Source organism: Triturus cristatus, chromosome 3_2, assembly GCF_964204655.1.
Source record: "Triturus cristatus chromosome 3_2, aTriCri1.1, whole genome shotgun sequence".
Taxonomy (NCBI): domain Eukaryota; kingdom Metazoa; phylum Chordata; class Amphibia; order Caudata; family Salamandridae; genus Triturus; species Triturus cristatus.
The window spans coordinates 822,831,314-822,848,177 of record NC_140584.1 but is presented as its reverse complement, the minus strand read 5'-3'; the positions used below and the strand labels follow the sequence as shown (position 1 = coordinate 822,848,177).

At 44.8% G+C, this 16,864-nt stretch overlaps 1 protein-coding gene and 1 long non-coding RNA gene across 4 annotated transcripts in view; both read left to right on the top strand.

Moving 5' to 3' along the window:
* The window catches only part of LOC146858226 (queuosine 5'-phosphate N-glycosylase/hydrolase-like), a 244,336-nt gene that overhangs the window by 180,698 nt on the left and 46,774 nt on the right, over positions 1–16,864 (top strand). The window lies entirely within an intron of this gene.
* Positions 4,910–6,478, top strand: LOC146858227 (uncharacterized). Its single transcript, XR_014979666.1, has 3 exons — positions 4,910–5,071; positions 5,466–5,529; positions 6,384–6,478. It is a non-coding gene; the product is annotated as an uncharacterized LOC146858227 (long non-coding RNA).

The window sequence follows — 16,864 nt, the reverse complement described above, 5'->3', positions numbered from 1 at the left end:
AGATGTACGGCAATGGATATGTGCGTCGTACGCTCTTACATTATATCAGCAATTGCAATACCGTCTGTTATATTATATGCTCTTGACATCAGCAGGCCGGTTACCTTTTACCCTTCCAAGATGGCCACTATGTTTACATGTTACTCTTAGTTATTATACCGTGACGCAAATCCCGGTTACGAGGCTGGGACCCAGGTGTTCAGAGTTTACATGGGGTCAATTACTATATAAACACACGAGCAGGAGTCTCGTGTGCTACGGAAAACCTGAGGATTATTGTCGAGGATTTGAAGGATGCGGAATCGGGTAGGTGCTTTGGATGTTTTGATACTGTTGTTTTTGAGAACGCTGAGATATTCTAACTTATTACTATTGTTGGCAAACTCAAAAAACTTTTATTGAGCTTGCTTCTAAGGACTGATGGCACCTTAGTAATAACTCCCCGTAGATCTATGACATGGATTAGACCCCTTTTCTGTTTGGTACTGGGATTTACCTTTAATTATAATTCTCAAATTATATAACGGTTGGTATTAAATACTTCTTGATCATTTATGGTAAAGCTTACACATTCTTAGATAGGCTGCTCGCAATATCCGGTTTGTCCTATTTGGTCACCCTTAAAACCCTTTCGCCCAGATTCTTTTTATTTTTTATCCTGGGTTTACCTATACAGAATGCTATGAGTGGGTTAGTCGAATTCGTTGAAAACGCAACCATTGCTTTGAATTATTAGTTCATTGTGTTCTCACTTTAGGCATTCTAAAGATTCGGAATCCTAACCTTATCATTGGATTTGAACTTGAGTGGACACTCCATCCTTAAAAAGACGGGACGTTTACTCGCTACCTATCGACATCAGACCGTTATTCTATTCAACACATTCATTATTTATGTAAGTACACATACCCCTATGGGTTTTCATTGTTCTCTTCTAGCCCCTATGTACATTTGTACAGTTGAATACGTCCTTTAGGGGCTTACTTGTGACATTGGAATCAGTTTTTACACGTTCATTTATTTGCGCTATCGATTTTTGGATATGACCCCTTTGCTAAGCTCTGTACTCCACTTCCTGTTTAACTCCTTAGATTATCATTAACATAAGATGTACCTTTGACACTCTGTAATCTAAAAATATTAGAACATTACGCTGAGTAATGCCCCTCCATTTTTGACTTTTTTCAGTGACTCTGAATGACACCCCAGAATTCTCAAGAAAGAATTACATAAACAGATGCATTATTTCTTACGGTGGGTACATCTTTGGACCGCCCTCTTTCCCTTGCTACTTCCGGTGACACCACATTGAGCCTGTTGATAGTTAATTTTCAACCCTTCTGACCTAATTAACGATGGTCTACGCAATCCCAGCTGGGGAATATGATTTGGCTCAAAGAAATCAGTCGCACCACACATTTGTGCAGTTTTAAAATTCCTATTTACCCAGAAACATGCCAAAGAGTTGATTACTCACTTATATCGAAAGCTATTGAACATAAATTAATAGCAAGGATTAACTGACTTACAATCTTGTTTTTAATTTGTTTATGTCTTCACATGTTTAGTCAATATTGTCCTCTGTCTTCCTCTTTATTAGTACTTTTGTGTATTTGTTTAAGATTTATGATTATGTTGTTGGTTCTGTATATATTGTCTGTGGGTATTCATTGTATTTATACATTGTTTTATATACATACTTTGCAGCCCTGAAGAAGTCCCAAGAGGACGAAACGCGTCGGCTGCTCTGGCTGTTCTTAAATGTCATTTTAACATATGAAAAATAAAGAAGATCATTTTGGAAAAGAAAAATTGGATGTACATGGACTAATTTTGATCTAAATTTGAGGTTGTGGTGCGCCTTTTGCTGTTTATGTTCCTATCTTGCCCCAGTGGTTGGGGAGGTATTGTGTTAGCGGGTACCAGTCGAGAGCGCACACATAAGGTGAATTTGAACTTATCACCTATCAACACAAAGGGTAATTGATAATCCGGTGCTGTCCCAGAGGGTTACCGCTAGCTCCGTTCCTTCTGAGTGAATGCATTTGAATTGATGTTGGAGCAGGATGCCAAGTAAACATTAGTCTAATAAAGCGCTTTAACATACTACTTTGCTGGAGAGCTGTATATATATTTATAATCTGGCAACTAGCACAAACCAAAATTTTACCACACCACCGGCAAAATATAGCCCAATTGTGCATGATCTAGCCCAATCCGGCAACACTGATTGATCTCCTTTTCCTGAGATCCTGACTAGAGAATCTCTTACTCTACACGGAAGCATCGTATACACTGGTATCCTGCCGCCACGCTTGGAGGAGAACGCGTTTTCCTCCCGGCCCCTGGGACCTTTCGTCGCCCAGTTTGCCTGTGTCTGGACTCCGGGCGACTCGGCGCCCACCCTCGCAATACAAGATATGTGACTTCTCCTATTCGGTATCTGCGACCTTTGTGACAAGCCCACGCCTTAACCAAATTCTCTTATTTTACTGGGCAAGACTTCTAAGATCATTCCTCGTTCTGACGCCGTGACCACGGACTCTGCCCCCATTGAAACGTCTATTTATCTTACATATACCGGCAGTGGTGCCGGTCCTTTGTTCGCCAGAATACTCTCTAGGATTGACATACTACCTGTACTTTTACGGAGCTGCTGGTTATAAGAAATGTACATGTGACATCCAGGAGGAGCTGGCCTTACAAACTCCTCCCCTGTCCCCTCCTGCCTGGCCTTCCCTACCCTAGTGCTCTCTTCAGAATCTTAATCTTCAATGCCCCAAGGAAGATGATAGCTACTTGGTAGCTCAGCACCGAAACGCGCGTCGGCCCCGTGCAAGTCAGAGACCCCTGGGCGACGAACTACTGACAACACCAATCTGGTATAATTTACCCTTCATTGTTTGTGGGTCCCTGCCTTTTGTATATATTGTACATATTGAATTTGTTCTAGGTAAAGTTGTGAGTGTGTTGTATGAATGGTTAAACTGGGGGATACATATGTTCATATTTTTGTCATTTTAGCTTACTGTTCTGAGCTCTTTGGTGGGGTAGAAAGAATCTTAATTAGTCCAAAAACCTATATCATTTGTGTTTTATTTGTTTTGTAAAAAAAAAAATTCTCATGCATGTATTTATTGAGTCTTTGTTTGCCCCGTGATTTAATCCTAGAAACACTAACAAACGTGTAATTATTATTTCTAATTAAAATATATATGATGTATTTCTGTGCATGGTTCAGCTATGTTATGTATTTAGTTCTCCTCTAAACTTCATGATTTGCCTTTTTTATCCTTTCTGAGACGTTACTACTCTCTTGAAATATTTAGTGGCAAGTGACATCTTCCTTCCTTGCCCCTGGTGTTGGAATTTTCTGTCAACACTGATGCCACAGCCACTCCCTCACGGCTGGTATACACCCACACCACACGCATCCAGCACAGGGGTCACAGGACACGTGACCCTACTAATAAAAAAGACCGGGCGCACGTGCTCTATGCCATTTTAGAGTTGCTCGCAACGCATGCGCTGCGGCCGGCACAGTCACACCGCCACGGTGATGGCCCGTCCCGGTGGTCCAGACAGTTGATGTTTTGTGTGCTCTGCTGCACCGCAGTGTAGGCCGGAGCCCAAAAGCGAGGGCCTACCGCCACGTGCGTGGCCTCACGTCTCACTGAGTTAGTAGCACCGCAAGCACTGAGCGGGTGTACAACCTGCAATGAGGATAGGTGCACTAGTATGTCCTCTACCATGGCGATATCAAGACTCGATTCCAAATGTGAGACCTATAAGCTTGCAGAACGGAGCTGCATGATGTGGAGGGTGCCGTGACCGTGAAAAGGTGAGCAGTGAGGCCTTGGTGCGCAGTGTCGGGGAGATACCTCTGGGCGGCGGGAGTGGATGGGGTACAGCAGCCTGGATGCAGAAAGACGGCAGAGCGATTTAGGCGTACGCACTCGTATATACTCTGCCACAGCGTCGGATTGGTAACGCGGGCACTGGTGCAATGCCGGAGGAGCCGGTGCCGAGTTCCAACTGTGGGCTGCTTTTTAGAGCAGTCTGGGGGGCAGATTTGGGCAGTGTCGCTGTTGTTTGGATACAGCCAGCAGTCCAGTGGGTGTCTGAATGGCCTTTCTGGAGGCAGATGGGTGGCATTACCTCACGTTTAGCAAAAGGCAGAGGTGTCGCTTTCTTTCTCTCGCAGGGCCGCCCATACCTAGCAGGGCAGGGGGCCTGAGCAGAAGTGGCCTCACTTGTCTTTAAGTCACCAGTGTAAACGAATCCGTGCATTTTTTTGCATCTCCCCCACACCTCCTTTTCTTAAATAAATTTTCGCCGAAGAAGTGTTTTGAAGAAAGGCAATATGCAAATGTGAGCCACTTTATTTTTTTTTTAGCGTGCCCGGGCCGATTTTGAATCCTAATCCAACGCTGCTCTGCCATTACTAATTCTGTACTATGTTTCAGATGTGGGAGCTTGAGAGTTCCACTAGGACACGGCACGTGGTTGGAGACAGAGCGGTGGCGTAAAGGTAAGCTGTGACGGTTTTGTACACAGTGTAAGCACTCAGTGTTCCTCCTCATCTCCTTCCTTTCTCTCCCTCACACTCTTTCTATCTCCCAATTCCTCTTAGACTGTCTCTTTCTCTCTCTCTCTCTTTTTCTCTCTCTGTTTCTCTCTCTCTTTTTCTCTGTTCCTCTTTCTCACACTCTCTCTCTCTTCCTCTCTCTCACTGTTTCTCTCTTCGTCTTTCTCTCTGTCTTCTTTCTTTTTCTCTCTTTCTCTCACTCTCACTGTTTGTCTCTTTCACTCTGTCTTCTACTCACTCACTCTTTCTTTCTTTCTCTCTCTTCCTCTCTCCTTTGATGGACGCATGACTCACAATCTTATCTTGCTTTATATCTAACAGGCTTTGAATCACGAATCGACGTTCACCACCCCCCCCCCCCCCCCCAACACCACCAAAGCTGAACGCGCAAAAAATCTGCAATGATGCGAGGCCATCCTCAACACATAACCAAGTTCCTTCAGCACGTGGTGGACTCTCTTACACACACACCGGTGGCGGGAAGTGAGCAGAGAGACTTCTTTCCACAGCAGCGGGCAGTCACCTCTGGGCGGTGGGAGTGGCTTCTCTCATTCTTTCTTTCTCTCTCTCTTTCTCTCTCACTCTTTATCTCTCTTCCTCTCTCTCACACTGTTTCTCTCTTTCTATCTTCCTTGTTTCTTACTCTTTCTCTCACTCTTTCGCCTGCTCTCTCTCACTCTTTCTCTCATTGTCTGTCTTCCTCTCTCTCACTCTTTCTATCTTCCTCTCACTTTCTCTCTCTCTCTTCCTCACGCTCACTCTTTCTATCTCTCTTCATCTCTCACACTGTTTCCCTCTTTCTCTCTTCCTTGAAACCGAGAATTACGCGTTGCAGTTGTATGTACTCTGCAATAACTAAATCTATAATATCTTTCAGATCACTAACCCTTTGGGTGCACTATGTCCCGGCACGTGGTTGGAGACACACCAGTGACACAAAGGTGAGCTGCGAACATTTTCTCCAGTGTCAACACTCCCTCTCCATCTCTTCTTTTCTCTCTCACACTTTTTCTCTTTCTCTGTCTCTTCCTCTCTCGCTCATTCTTTCTTTCTCTCTTCCTCTCTCACTCTCCCTTTCGCTCTCTCTCTCTCTTCCTTGCTCTCTCTCTTTCTCTCTCTTCTTCTCTCACACTTTTTCTCTCTTTATCTCTCTCGTTGTCTTCCTCTCTGTCTCCCTCTTTCTCTCTTTGTCTGGCTTCCTCTCGCTCTTTCTCTCTTCTTCTCTCACTCTTCCTCTCTCTCACGCTTTCTCTCTCACGCTTTCTCTCTCGTTCTTGCTCTCTTCCTCTCTCTCACACTGGTTCTCTTTCTCTCTTCCTCGTATCTCACTCTTTCTGGCTTCCTCTCGCTCACTCTTTCTCTCTTCCTTTCTCTCTCTCTTCCTCTCTCTCACACTGGTTCTCTTTCTCTCTTCCTCGTTTCTCACTCTTTCTCTCTTTCTCTGTCTTCCTCTCTCACACTGTTTCTCTCTTCCTTGTAGCTCACTCTTTCTTTCTTCCTCTCTCTCACTCTTTCCCTCTCACTCTTTCCCTCTCACTCTTTCCCTCTCTCTCTCTTCCTCTCTCTCACACTGTTTCTCTTTCTCTCTTTCTTGTATCTTACTCTTTCTCTCTCTTACTCTAGCTATCTTTCTCTGTCTTCCTCTCTCTCACTCTTTCTCTCTTTCTGTCTACCTCTCTCTCTCTCACTCTTTCTCTCTTCCTCTCTCTCTCTCTCTTCCTTTTTCTCTCTCTCTCTCTCTATCTCCTTTGATGGACGCATGATGCACCATCTTATCTTTCTTTTTGTCTTGCAGGCTGTGAATCACAAATGGACCAGCGATGACACGCTACGGCTGTACAAAGTTTTTGTTGTTGTTTTGTTTTAATAAAATGTTTTATATGTAAATCTATACATGACTAAGATTCTTATTTCTCCAACCTCACAAGCATCTTTTTATTAATAGTTCGTAGAGGGACACTTCCGTGCCCAAGAAGGTTGTTGGGGGTATGCTGGTGATGTGGGTAGAGGGTGCGTTACCTGCTAATGTGGAGAGACGCAGTGTGAAAGGGGTATCTCTCACAGAAAGAGCTCCGATATGTTTTCAGAAATGCCTCGGACAAATGCCAGCTGACGGAGGGAATCACAAAATGGCTTTTCAATGCTCATATAATGTGACTTATAAACAGTTCGTACCCAGGCTCGCAGAGAGACAACTGCGGCCCGTCTGCTCGACTCACAGAGGCAGAAGTACGAGCTGTCCGCTCCAAAGGAACAGCAGCGTAGTAGCTCGCAGAGGTAGAGGCACAGCAGCGTACTAGCTCATAAAGGTAGACCGCTGCAAGCCGATGGACTGGCTTCTAAAGGCATGGCTGCAAAGTGGTGATGTTGGGCACAGTGAGCGTGAAAGGGTTATCTTCCTACTGGTGTCCTGGAGTGGAAGTTGTGCTGCCTGGCGCTCACCTGTTTCTCCTTTATTGTTATTAAATCTTAAACCTTCACTGCGTCCAAATCATCATTACACAGAGCTTCGGTAAATTAAATTGCCCCTGGAACCTTTCTTTTATATTTTCACTTGATGCAAGGCACAAGATGGCTGCTAACAGTTCCTGGTTTGAAGTGTTAGCAGCCAATCAGAGACAAGCTTGTGCTCAGGAGGTATTAAAATAAAACACGGGCACCCACGACCCCAGCGCGAATTGCGCCGATTATTATTATTTATTTTTAATGTTTTTTTTACCCTGGGAGTTCTTCTGGGACTCCCTTAGCAGGCCTAGGGGGTCAGGGTGTTTCTACCCTGCCCCCTTCTCTTCTTTTCTACCTTTGTTTCTCTGTTTTCTAGCGACTCGCTTCTACTGAGCCACAAGATGGCTGCCAACACTTCTTGGTTTGGAGTGTTGACAGCCAATCACAGTGAAGCTCGTGCACGGGACTTAGGCACCGCCCAGATATCAAAACTTTTATGTTTTCTAATTTCTCAGCAACTACTGAACGGATTTACACCATTTAAAAGAGAGGTCGCTTTCTGACCCACGCACTACCTTTGTGCCAAATTTGGGGTAATTCTGTTCAGTAGTTTCAGCTGTAGCTTTGCACAAAGTTTCCTATGGAAAATTGATTTTTCACTCTGATTTTTTAAATTTCTCAAAAACTACTGAACGGGTTTACACCATTTAAAAAAAGGTTGCTTTCTGAGCCAAGCTCTACCTTTTTGCCAAATTTGGGATAATTCCGTTCAGCAGTTCAAGAAGGTAGTGCTTGGTTCAGAAAGCGACCTTTTTTTTAAATGGTGTAAATCCGTTCAGTAGTTGCTGAGAAATTCAAAAATTCAACTTCCCATAGGAAACTTTAAGCAAGGCTACAGCCCGAACTGCTGAACGGAATTACCCCAAATTTAGCAACAAGGTAGTGCTTGATTCAGAAAGCAAAATTTTTTTTTATTAAGTTTAATTCCGTTCAGTAGTTGCTGAGAAATTAAAAAAATAAAAGTTTCGATGTCTTTGGCCGCGGTGGATTCCCGAAGCCTCCCGACCACGAGCTTTATTCTAATTGGCTGTCAACACTCCAAACCAGGAAGTGTTGGCAGCCATCTTGTGACTCGGTAGAACCGAGTCACAAGAAAACAATGAAAAAAATGTTGAAAAACAAGAAAAGGGGTCAGGGTAGAAACACCCTGATCCCCTAGGCCTGCTCAGGGGGGTCCCACAAGGACAACCAGGGCCCAAAAAAGCATTTTAAAAAAAAAAAAATCTGCGAATTTCGCGCTGGGGTCGCCAAAATAATGAAGCGCAAGCTCCCGCGCTTCATGTACTTGAGGCCCCCGGGTGGGCCAGGTCCCGGGGGCATTGCCAACAAATATGTGCGTGGGCCCCTGCAGCTTGCTTAAAATTATGTGCGGGAGGGCATTCGGCCCTCCTGCAGCCCCAGGGACCACCACCTCCCCAGGGCTGTGCACTAGTTGGGAGGGGGGCTGCACAGCCCCCCGCCTGGAGCCCTTAATGGCCCTGGGGACCGCCACCCCCCAGGGCCGGCTCCTGCAGTGTCCCGGGGTGCCCACCACTGGGACACTGCTGTTTCTTATGGCAGGGAGGGAGCTGTGCGGCTTCCGCCCTGCCATAGCAAACACTGCTTTAGATTTTGGAAGCGTCTTCCAAAATCCAAAGCAGATTGCTTTTCCACACGGGGAGCTGCATGTCAGCAGCTCCCCATTTGGAAAAGCAATGCCGGTTCCCGCAGGAGGCGGGGAGCCAGCGGGATCGTGGGGGAATTGGGGTCCCCCCACAGTCCCCAACAGATAGGGCCGTCCCCGGGGAATGGGTTCCCCAGGGCCACAAGTGGCCCCTCTCCCCTATAAAAGAAAGGCAGGCTGTCCCCGGGGGATGGGGTCCCCGGGGTCAATAGAGGCCTCAGGAGGGGGGGCCATGCATCCCCCCTCCATAAAAAATTAAATATGACCATGCCCCGGGGGATGGAGTTCCCGTGGCCGGAATTGGCCACGGGAGGCGGGCACACGCGACACCCCTCCTGAGGCCTCTATTGACCCCGGGGACCCCATCCCCCGGGAACGGCCTGCCTTTCTTTTTAAAGGGGTCAGGCCCTGGGGGATGGGGTCCCCAGGACCCAAAAAAAAGAAGGGTGGCCACACAGCCCCCTTCTAAAACAAAGAAATAAAAAAAAGACCGGCATCATGCCGGAGGCCCTGCCCCCTCTCAGCAACACTCTGCAAACGCACCCTGTGTCGCGTTTTAAGTTGGGGAATTAATTCCCCTTCAATACTGGGGGTCCCTGGCGGCAAACTAGCCCACCAGGTACCTCCAGTATGCGCCGCAGGGCTGCCTTGCAGAGAGGTGGTCCGTGGCCCCACCCCTTTTTACACCTCTCTGTAACGCAGCTCTGTAGCACTTACTGGAGGTACCTGCTGGGCTAGTTGGACCCCAGGGACCCTCAGGACTCAAGGGGATTTAATCCCCCAATTTACAATGCACCGGGGGCGCGTTTGCACAGTGGTGCTGGGAGGGGGCGTGGCCTGATTTGACAAGTGTGCAAATGCACCCTGTGGCGCGTTTTAAGTTGGAGGATTAAGCCCACTTCAATCCTAAGGGTCCTTGGGGGGCCAACTAGCCCACCAGGTACCTCCAGTAAGCTCCAGGGAGCTGCGTTGCAGAGTGGTGGTCCAAGGCCACGCCCCCTTTTTACACCACTCTGCAACGCAGCTCTGTGGCGCTTACTGGAGGTAGCTGGTGGGCTAGTTGGCCCTCAGGATTCAAGGAGAATTAATCACCCAACGTAAAACGCGCCACAGGGCGCGTTTGCACATTTGTCACATCAGGTCCCGCCCCCCTCCCTGCACCACAGTGCAAACGCACTCTGTGGTGCGTTTTAAGTTGGGAGACTAATTCCCCTTCAATCCTGGGTACCAGGTACCTCTTGTAAACGCCACAGGGCTGCGTTGCAGAAGGTGCTCCGAGGCCACGCCCCTTTTTACACCACTCTGCAAACGCGGCTTCTGGTGCACTGCTGGTGGGGCGATGAGGTCCTCTTGTGTCCTGAGGAGCTCAAGACACAAGTGGACTTCATCCTCTGAGCAGCAGTGTGCCAGAAGCCATGTTTGCAGTGTGGTGTAAAAAGGGGCGTGGCCTCAGAACACCTCTCTGAAACACAGGTCTGTGGCGCTTACTGAATGTACCTGGTGGGCTACTTGGCCACCAGGGACCTTCAGGATTCAAGGGGACTTAATAGGAATGAAAAACAGTTTTGGGGCGACATGCGCCCCAACCAAAGGCACAGCGACGTAATCCTTGAATCCTCAATTTGTGTTTGGACCAATTAATCATTTCTTAAGACGTGTAATCATTTGCTTGCTCATTTTTCTCTCTTAACTCCCGTTTGTTCCACAAGCGCAGTGTCATGCCAATTTTCCAAATTTCTAATGCCATTGATGTGCCCATCCGGACCTCTTTGCAATAACACGTACTGAAGCATTAAATTCATCCAACGACAGCTTTAATTAAAATACCCAATGCATTTCGGGCTGCTCGAGCCCTTCGTCAGGGGTCACTACAAGTAACAATAAAATCACATATTAATTGCGCAATCATTTTTTGAAAAAACATATTAGTTGCAAAATCATTTTTTGAAACTCTCATATTGGTAAAACTAGAACCCCATCGCTGAACCCCTAGCTAATCCCTGTCTGCTTGCTGTTCTGACTGTCCATACACTGAACCCTACGGTCACCACTTCGTTACACAGCCTCTGGCACCATGCGAATTAATCCTTTCCATTCTAAATTTTAATTTAAGAAAACACAGCTCTTTTCTACCTTTCACTCCCCTTGAAATGCTGCTATTTAAACGAACAACCCCTTCCTAATTCATTATCCTCCCCAGCTTTTAAACATTCACAGAAAAATGCTGCTCTAATGTTCTTACTCTTTCTGCTCTGTCACGTTTATGGCACCTAAATATACAGCGCCTTTGAAACATTTAAACTAAGCCCTGTGGTGCACACCTTCACCTTACTTATTATTATGAAACCACTGTTGTTCTCCATGGGCTCAATGTTACTAAAGCCTGCCTAGTTTAAATCTCTCTGCAACACGTACCTGCCGTGAATCTGCCCTCTTCATCTATTTTTTCAAAGGAATTGGTGACGTTGTTGTTCGCCCTTCATTTTTAAACTCGCTGTGTTGCTAGAAACCCTCCCATGTTCGCCGTTAATTAATTGATACCACCTGTTGCTGGTAACTCTCTTCAGAACGCCCCTCCCTCCTGACAAAAGCACTACAACTCCCACAGTTCAACATTTGGATCGTCAAAGACATGGCTTTACCACTGTTCAAAAAACAGAAACATTTTAGTGTGATCATGCAAAAGACTCGCAAAAAAATAAAATATCATATGCTCTGTAAAATCCGCTGTTCATATTACAATATAAAGTGAACATGAATCAAAAGTCACTTGTTTGTCCCATTTCTTATTGCAAACTGTATGGATGTGATCTTCCGCCGACTTAATAGGAATCTCATAGTTAGAAATTAGCATTTAAAAAAACATTGAAATTCACTGAAAAAACTTATGTTTCAGGTACGTTATAGTTAGAAATTAGCATTTAAAAAACCTTAGAACTTCACTGAAAAAAACGTAGGTTTCAGGGACATTATAGTTAGCTGGACATTTCACTCTTACAAAACCATAGAAATTCCACCGTTATAGTTAGTTCAGCTAACTATAACTCGCGCCCCCGCAATGCACTGCTGAAGACGTCACATATTACATCATTCATGACATGGTCAGTGACATCACTGATGACATCTCAAATGACATCCCTGATGACATCATCCACATGATAATATGAAGCACCTCCTCACACCCTAATATAACCTTTGATAGACCTACTCTAAAATACAGACTGCCATTTACAAAACCATAGACACACCAATATCAGTTACTACATACCCACTCACTGATTCCTAGGTCTTCACACACATCCACTCATTCACCCAAACAGTCACTCATTAATACAGCACTATCACATGTACTCATACACCTATACAGACACTCACACACCGCCACTCATCCATAGCATTACTCACACACCTAGTCAGTCATGCAACAGATCAATCACACTTCCATTCACACACCTATACAGTTATTCAAAAACAAGCTCACTTATTCATACAGACACAAACACAAAGGGGTCTATTACAATGGCGGGCGGACTTTGTCCGCCCGCCACCGTAACGGAATGCCAGACCGTCCGCCAGGGGTTCGGCGGTCCCGCAACTGCAATTAGGATGCCACCGTGGCGGTGGCATCCCCCATTCCCATCATTGTGGCTGGCGGAGCTCACAGCACCGCCCGCCACAATGCTGGGAATGCACATTGTGCATTGGCATGCACAAGGTGACAGGTACCGCGCGGTGCCTGCCACCTTGTCCTTGCCAGTGCAGAGGGGAACCTATGCCCCCATGTGCACCCCCCACCCTCCTGGGGGCCCGCAACGGGCCCCCAACACAGAAGACCGCATGCCTTTCCATGGCGGCATTGCTGCCATGGAAGGGCCAATTGCCGCCATCATCATAATATGGATGGCGGTGTCTTGCAGACACCGCCACCATATTATACATGTTTTTTGTCTTTCCGTCCGCCGCGGAACCCCCCAGCCATCCTAATATGGGAGGGGTTCTTTTAGGTGTGGATGGTGAGCGGATCGCCCCCACCGGGCCAGCGGTGACTACCGGCGGGGGCGATCCACCCGTCATCCTAATAGGCCCCAGACTTACTCTTTTATACAATCACTGATACAACAACACACTCATCCATACAGCCACTCTCACAATCACTCACTCTCACATATAGTTCATTTATATACTCCGTCACTCACATATACTGCTTTTCAGATATGTAGTTACTCACACATGTACCACTGAGACATCCATTCACTCACAAACACAACCCTATACACACTCACCTATCCATACCGCCCTTCACAGATGTACTCTTCAACCCATACACCCACTGAATCACCCACTTATGTATCCTTGCACGGAGTCACAGAGCCCCACCCACCCACATAAGACACTGTGGTACCCATACAGATACTCAGACAACCAATCAATAACCGATATGGACACTCATTTAGCTACTCACCAACCCATGCAACTGCTTACACACCAACTGACAGACTGATACAGACATTTACATAGTTTAGTAACTAACTCATTCATTCACTAAGACACGTTTAATTACTTACTTCTACAGACAGTCATGCACTTACTAAATCATCCATTCAAACCCTTATACACCCACTCATTCTCATTCTTCAATACACCTTGGCATATATATAAATATAAAACATATTTTAAACTTTACATATTTAAACTTTACAGAAACACACAGTCACTGGATGATGTCAAATATTACTTACCTGTTTTAGATAGATGCCCCAGTACTGAGCCTTGGAGCCCAGCACTGGATTACAAAAGTAACGAGAACATATTTAACCCGTAACTTGAATTTTCTCCCATAGGAAACCATTGACTGTTTTTCTGTGCAATTTCTTCTGTCAATTTTGCAAACTTATAAATATTCCTTAAAAATCGCCTGTGTAACTTAAACGCAGTTTCTAAACTGCTTACAGGTGGTACACTAGTGCTGGATCTAGGATCCAACACTGACCTAGAAAAAGTAACCATAACCCCACTTACCTGCTAAGTGAATTTCCTTCCATAGGGTAACATTGGTAATTTGATTAGAAAAAGTTTTTAAGTGTCAACTTTTCAAATAGCAAAATATTGTTTAAAAATCAAAACAGTAACTAAAATAAATTTACTAACTTGTTTCCAAGAACTGTCCCAAGACTGAATCTAGGATCCAGTCCTGGAGTTAGAAAAGTAATCCTGAAAGTAATCAATTGTGCATAACTTAAAATTCCCATTGAGCTCAATGTATTATTGTGTTTGAAATTGTGTTGCCTATTGCAACAACACTGTAACTATTATCTGCAAAAGTCAATTGCCTATTGCAAAGTATTTAACTAAAGCATCTAATTCGGAGAAAGTATATGTTGATACCTGTTGTTGGTTCTAAAACAGGGGTCTCCAGCTCGGGAGCTACTGGTAGCTCGCCAGTACCTTCAAAGTAGCTCTCTGAGGTGAAGTCAAGCCCAGTATCAATTTCAGATTAGGTGCCTATTAAATAAGGCAGCACTGATCATCTCAAGACCCTAAGAGTGACAGCCAGCCAAACTTATCACAGTAACTCATACTAACACTCAAACACACACTGTGCCATCTTATAGGACCTGCTCCATGACAGTCTGTATCCAATCTCAATATAATTAAGCCACAAGCAGAATGACCATATTGCAGTCCCTCCTTTATCAGTCACAGCATGTGTGTGAACAGTGCACCATCAAAAAAGTATGGCAGCAGTAGCCTGAGCTTTAATCAGTGCTGACTCACCAAAGTGCAGGACTGCAGGAGTCAGAGTGAAAATGTGTCAGTTAGATGCATGATCAGCTCAAGACCTGAGGAGAACAGGGTATGATCCAGACTAGAGAAAATTAAGAGATTCATCAACATTTGTGTGTGTGCCCATAATAAACACTATTGCTTCCTGAAACTATGCCTGGTGCCAAGAACCGCCAAATATATATGCTAGCCACATCATAAGAGTGTTATATTTGGCATAATTGTGTCCATTCCTGACATAATAGTGCCAATGCCATAATTATGATCATCCTGGACTATTTCAGCATTTTTGGTCTAGTGCTGGCAGCCATCATAGACCTACTCTGAGCATGACTGGCCTATATGTACCTATTCCTGGCATATTAATGGTCATGACTGATATGTGGTCTTATCCCTGATCCTTCTGGTTTCCAGCCTTGGCACAACTGTGGCCCTAGTATAATGGTGGGTATTACTGGCATACTCCAGGCACCCGTGGTGCTATGGTGAGCATCCATTATGATATAATGGGGTAACCCACAATTGTCCACGGACCTGGGTAACGATTGGTATAGGAAACAACGGTCCTAGACTTCTTTAAAGCTACAATTCAGTTATGAAAAACATTCATTAGTCAAAGGGCATCCGGCACATATAGATTTAGCATTGCATCATTAATGTACCACCATTTTCTTTACAATCCAAACAAATATATCCTGAAAAGACACAAAGGCACAAAATATCGCTCCAATAGTGACTGTTTATTATTTAGTTACTTTTATAACAGATCACCATATTCAATGCTCCAAATAGAGAAAGAGGTTGCTCCAAGGGGAGTGTGAAAAAAGGGAAGTTCTCGTGAAGTACGACAGATATAGAGGAGGGGAATACAAAAGGCAAATTCAATAACCAATCAATTACACATTCTGGTATCCTTAGTAAAACTGGTTGTGGTTCATAGTGGCACCAGTTTTACAGATAGGCCAGTCCCTTATGGATTTACAAATATTCATTTCATGATTTTCTGATGATGCACAGAAAACATTCATCTGTGCAAAAGCAGTCTAGGATGATATCAGGTACAGGCCCACTGGGGGAGAGTTTTGACATTTCGACCCTGGTGTAATGAGGGTAATTTATATCCTCTGCAGGCGGGTCTTCCTCAGGGGCTGTATCCTGACTGTACCTCACCCTAGGTTGCCTCCCCGCCAACCGTCCTGAGGAAGACCCGCCTGCAGAGGATATAAATTACCCTCATTGCACCAGGGTCGAAATGTCGACACAACCCCCCTCCTCCCCACCCCCTCCAGTGGGCCTGTACCTGATATCATCCCATCCCTGCCTTTTCACAGACGAATGTTCTCTGTGCATCATCAGAAAATCATGAAATGAATATTTGTAAATCCATAAGGGACAGGGCTGTCTGTAAAACTGGTGCCACTATGAACCAAGACCAGTTTTACTTAGGATACCAGAATGTGTAATTGATTGGTCATTGAATTTGCATTTTGGATTCCCCTCCTTTATATCTGTCCTACCTCACGAGCACTTTTCTTTTTCACACTTCCCTTGGAGCAACCTCTTTCTTTATTTGGAGCATTGAATATGGTGATCTGTTATAAAAGTAACTAAATAATAAACAGTCACTATTGGAGCAATATGTTGTGCCTTTGTGTCTTTTGAGGATATATTTGTTTGCATTGTAAAGAAAATGGTGATACATTAATGATATATGTGCCGGATGCCCTTTGACTAATGAATGTTTTTCATAACTGAATTGTAGCTTTAAAGAAGTCTAGGACCAATGATTCCTATACCAATGGTGAGCATCCATGGCATATGACTGTAATATCTGGGAATTCAAAGTAGTCTGTCCATATGAGGCATTTGTACATGGGAGTACATGATGATAATGACAAGCTGATGTTTTGAGACTGTGTATTTCTCAAAATCTGAAAACTGATATTTTAAAGGCAGTTTTAGTTTTCAAAAATTGGGTTTCTTCTGGAAAATTGAGTTTGTTTGCCCACAGTGGAAAGTAGTATTAGATAGAAAAATGTGCATTTTCAGAAGCTTTTGAATGATAATTCAAGCTGAGCTGGGGAGACGTACTGCTGTGCTTATGTCATTTGTGCCACTGGGCATGTCAAGATTTGAATGTTACTTCATAAATCAAGGGGAGGCATTTAATATTGAAGATCTTTTTCACAGCATTTCTGCTGGTAACCGCACTTGGTATACTTGGGTGGTAACTACTGAAAATCTTGCTCTGGGTGGTCATAGTGTAGTAGTCACTATTTTACAGGTGTAAAATTTGCTAGTAGCTCGGGAAGACTTTCCTTGAG